General features: G+C 50.1%; 1 protein-coding gene across 1 annotated transcript in view; it reads left to right on the top strand.

Moving 5' to 3' along the window:
• Window positions 1-10,721, top strand: part of EEPD1 (endonuclease/exonuclease/phosphatase family domain containing 1) — a 111,937-nt gene that overhangs the window by 40,142 nt on the left and 61,074 nt on the right. The gene's annotated exons all lie outside the window — the stretch shown is intronic.

The raw sequence follows: 10,721 nt of genomic DNA, 5'->3' as shown, positions 1-10,721 counted from the left end.
GCCCCCCCCCCCCCCCCCCGCCAAGGTGAGTATCTCCTGGGGCAGGGGAACCTCACAGGACTTCTCCAGGCCTGGCCCCTACTGCTGCCACCTTCTTTCTGCATCTTGTTACCTCTCACTTCCCTTGCATCAAAATGTAAGTCTTCTGAATCACATCCCCCGGAGCTTGTAACTACTCAGCTAAGATCCTATTCTCATGGGAAAAGCCCCCGTCTGGCTTTCCAGGGATACTACTCTAGTCCAGGTATGGCAAATGGGTCAGACTCTAAGTGATTGTTAGTTCTTGCTAGAGCAGTGGTCCTCAGTGTTCCCCTACCGAAGGTTCGACCTGGGCATCCTTTTAGATGCGGATTCCCTGGTCCCAATCCCAGAGAGTCTGACCCAGCATGGGATGCAAGCCAGTGGTCATAATCCTTCTAACAGAATCCCAGGTGCTTCTGGGGCAGGTGGACAGTGGGGGTGGACAGTACACGTCGTGCTGGGTGGCAGGGTCCCAGGCTACATCTGGACTGGTCTGGGAAGAATGGTGAAGTTGATCTGGGGGCTCCCCCATGAGAGAAGTGGAGAGGCGGCATTGGGTCCTAAATCAGCCTTCCTCATCCGACCTTGCCTAACCCTTTAGCTTAGAAGTACACATTTTTAAAATGTGGGCACGTGGTCAGAAATCCACGTTCCCTGTGTGCACCAGGATTTGGTAGTTGATTCCAGTGGTGATTTGGGTGTGTGTTCACCTGGTCTCCAGTTACCAGACGAGAATACTCATGCCCCTGAAGACGACTAAATTCTTTCTTTTTGAAGCTAATCCCTTCTAATGCCCCAGATAGGGCTCCTGATGCAATCTTTTTCTGACTCATTTCTTCTTTTTGTCCATTTCTGAATTCCTTTAGTGATCAGGTATTACTGGTTGCCTGCCCTGCAGAGACCTGGCTGGGTCCTGGTGATACAGTAAAGCTTGAGGGGCAGGGCCCCCCTTCCGAGTGCCACAAGCAGTCGCCCTATTAGTGTGAAAGGTGGGGCTGAGAGGGCCAGCAGGGCTGGCTTCTTGGAGGGATACTGAGGCCTGACAGACTTCACGGTAAGAGGAGGGCAAGGGGAAGCATGTCTGATTTGCTCACGGGAGATAAGAGGAGACTCAGAGCTGCCCTGACCCAGTGAGCCCGGGTCAGAGCCAGGCCCAGCGCACGGCTTCCCTGATGGGATGCTTCTGACCCTGAGATCAGGGGTGGGTCTGAAAAATGTTTCCCCTCTTAATGATTCGTAAAAGAAGCTGAGAAAGCCGTCCCGTAAGCCCTTACGCCTTTGTGAACTGAGTTTGTAGTGTCTTTTCCAATTTTAGTTAAAGAGCTCTGACAAAATGTGCAGTGGTGAGCAGGAAACTCTCTAGGTCTGCGCACAAAGTGTGAAGCACTTGAATGCTGGAGTATCAAGGACCGTCTTCCCTGCAGGTAAGAAGGAAGCTTTACAAGGTTAGACTCTCTGCATTCCTTGCGTGTGGGAACAAGATGGATGCTATGTTCAATCAAGGCATGGTTGAAGGTTGATGGGTGCTCTGGTCATGATTGTCCCCTCCCCAGAGGCCCCAGCCAGAGCTGTCTTCCTGAGCACGTGCTCAGGGTCACTTGGGTGGAGCCTACCCCCCACTCCACCCCCACCGCCCCCCACCCACGGACTTGCTGCTGCCTTGTGGTCTGAGCAGTGAGGCTGGAGGGATGAGGGTGCCCTGCTGGCTGTGCTGGGAGCTCTCTCCATGAGGGGAAGGACCACAGGGAGAGCCTTCTCGCTGCTCCTCCAAAGCAGAAGAGCACCTTACACATTGCCGGGAGTCTCAGGTTTTCATGCTCACCTAGCCAGCCCCGTCAGGACACACAAGTCTCACGTAATGCCTTTGACTGGCATCCCGGCCCAGAAATGCAGGTTTGTCCTCGGGTTATGGGAGCTCTTTTTCTCTCTGAGAAATCTGAAGAAAGTTCTCCAGAAGGTGCAGTGTCTTGCCAACACTCTGCACATTTTGCCCTAGACCCATTTATCCAGGTCCTGCCCCTCACCAGCCGTTTCTCGTTGGGTATCAGGAAACTAACGAGTTGCCTTGGTTTTCCAGTGCGAGGGCTGTCTGGATGATAAGAATTTTCTAGGAAGGGGGGGGCTGTTTATCATTATTATCGTTATTATTAAAAGCTCATTATCCCCTACCTTTAGAATTTTAGCTTTTCTAATTACTGGCCTGGCCCTCGGAAGGAAGGGGGGAGGATGGGGACTTGCTGAGAGATGGCAGGACACAGTGTTTATGGGAAATGAGGCCTCATGCCTGGAATTAATAATAAGTAATAATTAACAGCAATGTTTGGGATTAATAAATCTGTGATGGGGCTTCCCTGGTGGCGCAGTGGTTGAGAGTCCGCCTGCTGATGCAGGGGACATGGGTTCGTGCCCGGGTCCAGGAAGATCCCACATGCCACGGAGTGGCTAGGCCCGTGAGCCATGGCCGCTGAGCCTGTGCGTCCGGAGCCTGTGCTCTGCAACGGGAGAGGCCACGGTGGTGAGAGGCCCGCGTACCGCAAAAAGTAAATAAATGAATAAAATAAGTCTATGACTTCTGAAACTTCCAGGACTCCCTGGACCAGTCTTACAGAGCCTTTGGGGGAAAAAAATGAGGTAGAGAGACAGCCTGCCATTGGATAGGCCTGGTTCAGATTCCCATTCTCCCTCTCCTGGCTGGGTGATGGCATCCTCTCTGAGTCTCAGCTGCTGCTTCCCTAAAATGGGAATTATACCCTCTCTCCAGAAGCCGTGGTGCCCCCAGCATCTAGAAAGGGGAGGAACACTGCCCTGGGGGAAGGAAGCTGCAAGCATCAGAACCTTCAGAACGCAGGGGCTTTGGGGACTGTGATGAACTCCCCCCTCACCTGTATAGGATTGTCACAAGGACCGGCCCCGACACATGACACACAGAGCACCTGGCCCTTCGTAGTCATTTATGAACGGTCGCCATTATTTATCACCTTGTAAGTCTTGAGTTCTTACTGGTCTTTTCTAAGATTTGTGGGTACTTTCTCCGGCATCATATTTCTTTAAGCATGCCCAGTTGTGCTGTAGAATTAGAGCTCCGTTCTAGAAAGCAGTGGTCAATTTCGAGGAATCATTACCTGCACATTCAAGTTTTCTAGCTTGGATGCCGTGAGTGCTGGACCTTCAGAACCTGCTGGGAGGTTGACACTGAGAGTGTTTTGGGTTTACGTTTTGGGGTTGTTTTTTTATTGTTGTTGAGGTTACCAAATTTCCCAGGCCGGTTCATGCCCGAGGCTGTTGCTGGAGATTTGCTGGGGTTTTCGGCAGCTTGTCTGTTGTGCCAGCTAGTGGTCAAACATGTACCCAGGTTTCTCTCCTGGGTACATGAGTTCTGGTTCTCCTCACTGCTCCTCCAGCCCTGTGGCCCTTGAACTTGAGGCCACACCAGAATCATCTGTTCAGACATTTGGGCGGTCTCCAAGTAACTCCTCATGGGATGGTTATTAGTTGCAAAGGGAAAAGTGGTAACTTCACAGTGGAGACGCCTGCGGACACTACCATGCGGGACATAGCAACCTCAATTAATCTTCTGATATGATACCCCCAGAAGAGTACAACCTCATTTCTGTGGCATCTTTGCCAAAATGCGTGATCTGAATTTTATTTTATTTTATTTTATTTTATTTCTTTTTGCGGTACGCGGGCCTCTCACTGTTGTGGCCTCTCCCGTTGCAGAGCACAGGCTCCGGACGCGCAGGCTCAGCAGCCATGGCTCACGGGCCCAGCCGCTCTGCGGCATGTGGGATCTTCCCGGACCGGGGCACGAACCCGTGTCCCCTGCGTCGGCAGGCGGACTCTCAACCACTGCGCCACCAGGGAAGCCCGCGTGATCTGAATTTAATCACAAGGAAACACCAAACAGACCCCAAATCAAGAGACATTCTACAGTTAACTGGCCAGTACTCTTAAATTTGTCAGGGTCACGAAAGACAAAGATGATGGAACTGTCCCAGACTGGAGGGGACCAAGGGGGCATGGTAGCTAAATACAGTGTGAGGTCCTGGACTGGATCCTGGAGCAGGAAGGAACCTTAGTGGACACTTGGCAAAATGTGAATATAGTCTGTAGAATATTACAGTTGAGAGTTAATATTATTTTGTCACCTTTAGTGCTCTGATTTAGGTAATGAAGCTGTGTTTTGTTGTAAGATGTTAACTTTGGGGGAAGCTGGGTGAAAGATCCTAGCATCTTTTCCACACCAGGGTGTGGAGTAAAGTACTTGGATTTTGGAGCCGGAAAGACCTGGTCTGGGTTCACATCTTGACTCTGATAACCATTAGCTGAGTGACACAAGGTAGGTCGCATTACCTGTCCGAGCCTCCGTTTCCTCATCCGCCCACCACCTGGTGTGGCTGTGAGGATAAACGAGGCGCTGTGTGCAACCCACAGTGTGTAACATTCCCTTAACCAGTGATAAAGAAGGGATTTGTCTTCTTTCCTACCTTCCAGCCTTCCCCTGACGTGCCCTTTATCTCCTTCAGTCTCTCCAAGTGAGAGAGTGCCCCTCTTTCAGTCTCCGCCGTGCACCCTCTCACGTGGTGTTTTCAGAAACCTGCACATACATTTATGCCCAAGGTCTAGAAAGCAGGTTCTATAGATGAGAAACCCTCTGACTGGCTGTTGCTGGGTGAAGCCTGAGGTAGGATTGAGTCCCGGTCCATCCTGCCTCAGCTGCCCTTTTGCCACCTCAGGCATCCTGTAGGATCCTTGTTCAAAGCCCTCTAGCCCTTGCTGCTTCCGGACCAGCAGCATGGGCATCACCTGAGAGCTTGTTGTAAACACAGAGTCTCAGGCCCCACCCCAGACGCAGAGACTCAGAATCTGCATTTTACCAGGTGATAGGAGATTCAAAAAGTCCTCTACTCAAGGACTTGACATAGAAGAGGACTCCAAACCGGGAGAGCAGTTTCGTTGCATGTCTCTACAGTGGGGGGGCTAGATGAGAGTTGATATGAGAGCTGAGAAATGTGAGCTCAGGATAGAAGAGTCTTCAGGACGCATCGCTCAGGCCTGGCCTTGTGTGGAATTCTCTCCCCCGGAGACTTTAGAGGCCTGAGGTCCTGCCAACAGCCTGGAGTGCCAGCCGGGGCCTCTACATGGAGTTGCCTGTCCAGGGTCTTGCCTGGGATGGGTTGTTTATTTTCTGTGGGACTTGGGTTTCGCACCCTGTGTGCTCGTTCGTGCCAAGCACGCCTGGGGCCTCCATACAGAGGCTGGTGGCATCCTGCTGCCGAGGGTGCCCACAGCCTGGGGCCTCCATACAGAGGCTGGTGGCATCCTGCTGCCGAGGGTGCCCACAGGAAATGGACAGCAGCTCAGGCTGCTGCTAGGTGACACAGGCTTTGTGGCAGACCTAATCTCTCTCAGCTGGACTCAGGTGCTATGCACGTTGTCTTTTAAACTAAGCTAACCTTTCTCGGATGACCCAGCTTTAAGTGCCTTTAAGTTTAACCATCTTTAGGACTCTATGAGGTGGGACCACCACTAACCCCATTTTACAGCCTTGGACTCCAGGACGTAGAAAGGCTAACAGGGGCCTAAGGTTACGTAGCTTGTAAGTAGAGCTGGGGTTCAAACCCAGAGCTTCTTTCAAGCTCAGCTCTTGAACCCTATGTTGTACTGGCCCAGGTTCCCTTCCGGTGTCTAAAGCAGGATGGCCACCCCAGTGCCCTCATACACAGAGGGGAGGCAGTGACCCTGCAGTGTCCTTCTTGCCTTTCTGTGCTTGCCCTGGGTGGACCACCTGCCAGGCCCTCTGGCCCTGCCCTCCGGTGGGGCTCGACCTGCTGACGGTCACTCTTGACATGCTGGGGACAGGTGTTGGGTTCTGGGGGTAGCTCTGCAATTCCAGAAGAAGACAGAATGGCAGGCCAGGAGACCAGGTAGAATGTAGGGCGATTGATGCTTGTCATGGTACAGCTCCTGGTGGCCAGGCTGGGCCAGGCTCCAGTTTCCACACAGTGGCTTTGAAGTGTGGCCACTTTGACAGGGTCTGGGGCGGTCATGGGGTGGGCTACACCTGGACAGGAAGCAGCTCAGGAAAGCACCGCAGGTCGAGGCCGCGCTGTGCGGTCGCTGTTCCCGTTCTGCAGTCATTTTCCTTTCTTACAGATGAGCAGAGGAAAGTGGAAAGCCACCAGCAACTCTAAATTAATACCCAGCCCGTGTGGCTCATCCTTTTCCCACAACTCCAATGAGGGAGAAGCTGGTGTTTTAAAAACTCTGGTTCTCTTTCAGACTCAACTGAAAGGTTCAGAGGTAATTAGCTATTCTAGAAAGACTGTATCATCACCTTAAAAAGCTGTCTCGTGGGAGTAACCATTATCTGTAGTGGGATGGGAACACGGCAATAAAAATAGACCCTGGACTCTTGTCTGCAGGAGCTGAAGGAAACCAGCCAATTGGTTTAATGAAAATTAGGCAGTGGGCCAAAAGTTGCCACTCTCTCGCTTTTTAATTTGAAAAAAAATCTCATAAAGATAATACATTTTACTATGAAAATTTAGAGTTGGAAAAGCACAAATAATAAAGAAAAATCACCCTTAATACCATTTGGGTGAATTGCTCTCAGCATCTTGGCAAATACACCTCCAGTCTCCATTTCCTTTGTTCATGAATAAATGTTTATTTATACAAAATTGGGATCATGCTGATGTATAGTTTTATAAGTCACTTTGTTCACTCAGTAATATTTATCTTTTCCTCATGTCATTAAATGCTCTTATGGGCCGATTGAACAGAGAGGAGGGCAGTGTTAGTAAATATGGGTAGACTTTACTAGCGGCTGAAACATTTTGGAGGAGGTGAGATCTGACCACCCCGAAGGCCAAATCTGTGGTGAGCGGGCCTCCTGCATAAGCCCACTGGGTTGCGTGGGTGTGGGTCATTTGTCCATCTGAGTAAGGTGACCTTGACTCGTGGCACCCCCATGAGACTCAGGGCTGTCTGGTCCTCAGGGGTTTGTGGCTGCCCCAGAACAGACATGGAGTGAAGTTAAGGTATCAGAGCCTGGCAAACACGTGGGACCACCTGGGCTGCAGAGAGTGGGGCTGCCACATTCCTGTGTGCACCTCCCCTGTCCTGGTATTCTGGAGAGCCTCCATGGAGTTCCTGAAGTGGCTGGACATTACTGTGTGACAGTGGTTTTAAAAAGGTGTGCCCTGGGACAGTGTAGCAAATGTCTATTGATTCCTTCCTAGGTGCCAGATCCTGTGCTGGACACTGGGGGTGTAGGGACGAATAAATCGTGGCTCTTTTCCCTCTAGGAACTGGTGGAAAGACCATCTTGTAATGGTTATAAGACAGGGTGAAAGGTTAGCTGTAAATAAAGCTGGGAACAGTGGTCCAAGCTCATTTCTGTTCCCACCAGTGGCCTGTGCACACAGGTCACCCCCCTGGACTCTTAACTGTGTTGATTCTCAGCAGGGAAAGGGTTAGCTGTGCCTGGAGCCCCAGCCCTCAAGGCAGTGCAAGGTGGGTGGGGGGAGAGGGCTGGCAGCTGAACGTGACAAACAGACATCACGTTTCATCAGAAACAAAAGCTAAGAATAGGGTAGAGGTGGCAGTGGTGTGAGCTTTCTGTCACTCACTCACTTCTGTGCTCTTGGGATTTTTTTTTTTACAATGAGAATGCAGCCATGTTTACTGTGTTTGTATAAATAAAATAATTTAGAAGATAAACAATAGGAAAAAATTAATTAGTCTTGGACTCCAAACTCTTCAAGGAACTCCTCTCCTTTCAAAACTGTATCGTATGTAAGTCACTGCCCCACGATTATTTTGCGATGTGAAAGACGTGCCATATTTCACATGGGACAGGAGGGAGTGGCCTGCAGAATATTTCTGGCCTCTCGAGCTTTGCAAGGGGTTTCAAGTTTCACTGCCAAAGTGGCCCTTCAGTTCTGGGTCCCAGCGCTGTGTGGGGAAGGGTGAAAGCGTTTGTCTCTAGTGTAATTTAGAGAACTGAGCTGCAGGTGAAAAGCATGGAGTGTGAGTCTTTTCCCCCAAATGAGGTGGCTTTAGATTTTTGTATTGCATGTTTCACTTTTGAAAATGGTTAACAAATTCCCAAAGTGAGCAGGCCATTTTATCAGGATGGTGGAGTGCGTAGCACTCAGAAACCAGAGCTCTAGCTATTTTTTTTTAAAGGTTTATCACCTCTGCAAAGTGGCATTTTCTGCAAAGAGGGAACAGGGATAGCAAAGAGTGTCGAAGACAAAACCTCATAGAAACTCTCTCTCGGACTCTGGGGTAATGGGGCCACTGACCTAAATAAGGGCAGAAATCCTCCAGTACAATGAGCTCACACTGCCAGGACGGGCTGAATTGAGGCCGCGACGTCCTCCACTCACACTCCAGCCCCATGTGCATTCAAGCCCCAGACGACATGCAGGCCGCGGGTCCAGTGACAGCCAGACCGCTGCAGACCCTCCCCAAAAGGGTTTCCTGACTCCAGGCACCTGGTTGAAGGCTGGGTGATAACAAGGCTAAATTCCTGTATGGAGACACTGACTAAGGAATAGGGTTTTGTCATAAGAATCCCAAGAAATGAGCAGATCTCGTCAGGCTCCAGGGCTGGGTCAGAGAGAGCAGTTCTTGGTAGACCATCCAAGAACAGTGCTGAGGCAAAATACAACGTGAGCCACATGTGCAATTTTCAGTTTTCTGAAAGCACAGTTTAAACAGGTAAGACAGAATAGGTGGTATTAATTTTAATTTAACCCAATATATCCAAAATAGTCCCATTCAACATGTATGCACATGATCAGTATAAAAATTACTAATGAAATGCTTGACCTCCTTTTGCTGTGCTCTTCAAAATCCAGCGTGTGTTTTATCCTTAGCAGCATTTCTCACTTCAAAGCCATCACACTTCAAGTGCCCAGGAGCCATATGTGGCTCATGGCTGCTGTCTTGGACAGTGCAGGTATAGAAGCTGTATCACTCAGCATCTTACAGAGTGAGGCTGAAAGGCTGCCGGGATGCTGTCTGGACCTGTGGGATCCCTGTAGCTTTTGGTGTAGGGTCCTCATAGCATTCTTTTGCTATTAAAAAGAAGCTCTCAACCTTAATAAGTTATAGATAATAATACTTTATATTTTCATAGGACTTTTCCATTACAGGTTACTTTAGTATGCTCTCCTTTGCACCCCTGAAACTGTGAGAGAGGCCAGGCAGTTACCGTTCCTTTGGAAAATGTTTATTAAGGGTCTGTTGGGTGCTAGGTCCTGATTGGCAGACAGCTCCTGCCTTCTTGGAGCTCAGATTCCAGTGGAGGAGCAAAGCAAATCGTGTGTGACTGTAGTTAGAACTGTAGTGCGCATGAGCAGAGGCTATGGGAACACAAGAGAAACACCCCTAATTCTTCCCAAGACGTCGGGGGAAGCACCTCAGAGGAGAGAGATTTGAGTCGAAAGATGGAGAATGACACCTTTGCTAGGCAGATAAATGGAGGTGAAGGGGAGATGCGTTCTGAACATGATCCATTCGGGTTAGAACTTCTGAACCTGGTGTGTCCATTTTACAGCCCAGACAGTTCAGGTCACCTGCTCAAAATCCTACTGGGTGTTCATAGGAGATGGATCCCGGAGGAGTTGGAGTTAGCTAGGCCTAGAGCAGCTATTCATCTGGGAAAAGTGTACCTGGGCACGATCTTTAGGAAGGTAATAAGTGGTGGGAAGAGCCCTACCCTGAAACTTAGTGATCAGGTGACCTCACTTCCAGGGTCCTTTCCTGCCGGCAGCTACCATTTTTTGTTTTGAGATCTGACTTAAGAATATTTTGCATACAATTCTGTATTGTCGTTCAGTTAAAGTACAATAAGGATTCATGCTTTAAGTGCTGTTTTCAGTGTTTCTATTGTAGTTACTGGGGAGTCTTGGGGGAGACATCACCGTTTCTGGAGGTTTCCAGTCCCAGGTGAACTGACTGTCCATCTGGAATTTCAGTGCAAGGATTTTAACCCAGACAGGGAGCTGGGCTCTTGCCTTTTGTACATACAAGGCCATTGGCCACCACTAGGGCAGGACAGAGCGCCCACATGCCTGCCTGAGGCCTACTGCCCTCCAGGAATGGTGAGCCTCTTCTGCACTCAGCAGTTTTTATTTTTATCTCATCAGCGTGTTCCTGCTTTTAAAGTGTGAATCCTAGTGACCCGAATGAGCTGTCTGCCTGGGCCTGGGCCAGTGGGACCAGGTTACTCCAGTTCAGAGGCGGCCCTGGGCTGGGGTGGCAGGGATGGGGGTTCCCTGTGTGACTGGATGGAGTGGGGCAGGGAACCAGAATGGCCTTGCCAGACTGACAAGCTCTCAAACTGGGAAAAGGTTACGCTTAAAGTAAAGCGGGCCCTGTATTCCTCCCTCCCTCATCCCCTTCATAGTAGCCCTTCGAAAAGAACAAGCAAAGTTTGCAAAATTCTGATGTTAATATTTAGAAGCATGAAATCAAGTGTGTGAACCTCGCCAGGTTTGGCTGTAGATGGAATTCAGGCCTGTTGGCTTTGGCGTTCACACACGTGAGGCTCTGCTGAGATTTCATCCGTGCTGATGCATCAGAACAGCATGGTTTCATACTTAGACCCTGAGCGTGTGTGTGTGTGCGTGTGTGTGTGCGTGTGTGTGTGTATGCGCGCGCGCGCGCTCTTTCCCCGGGATTGA

The sequence above is a fragment of the Lipotes vexillifer genome, unplaced genomic scaffold, assembly GCF_000442215.2.
Source record: "Lipotes vexillifer unplaced genomic scaffold, Lipotes_vexillifer_v1.1 scaffold822, whole genome shotgun sequence".
Classification (NCBI taxonomy): domain Eukaryota; kingdom Metazoa; phylum Chordata; class Mammalia; order Artiodactyla; family Lipotidae; genus Lipotes; species Lipotes vexillifer.
This window is presented reverse-complemented; position numbering and strand designations above follow the sequence as displayed.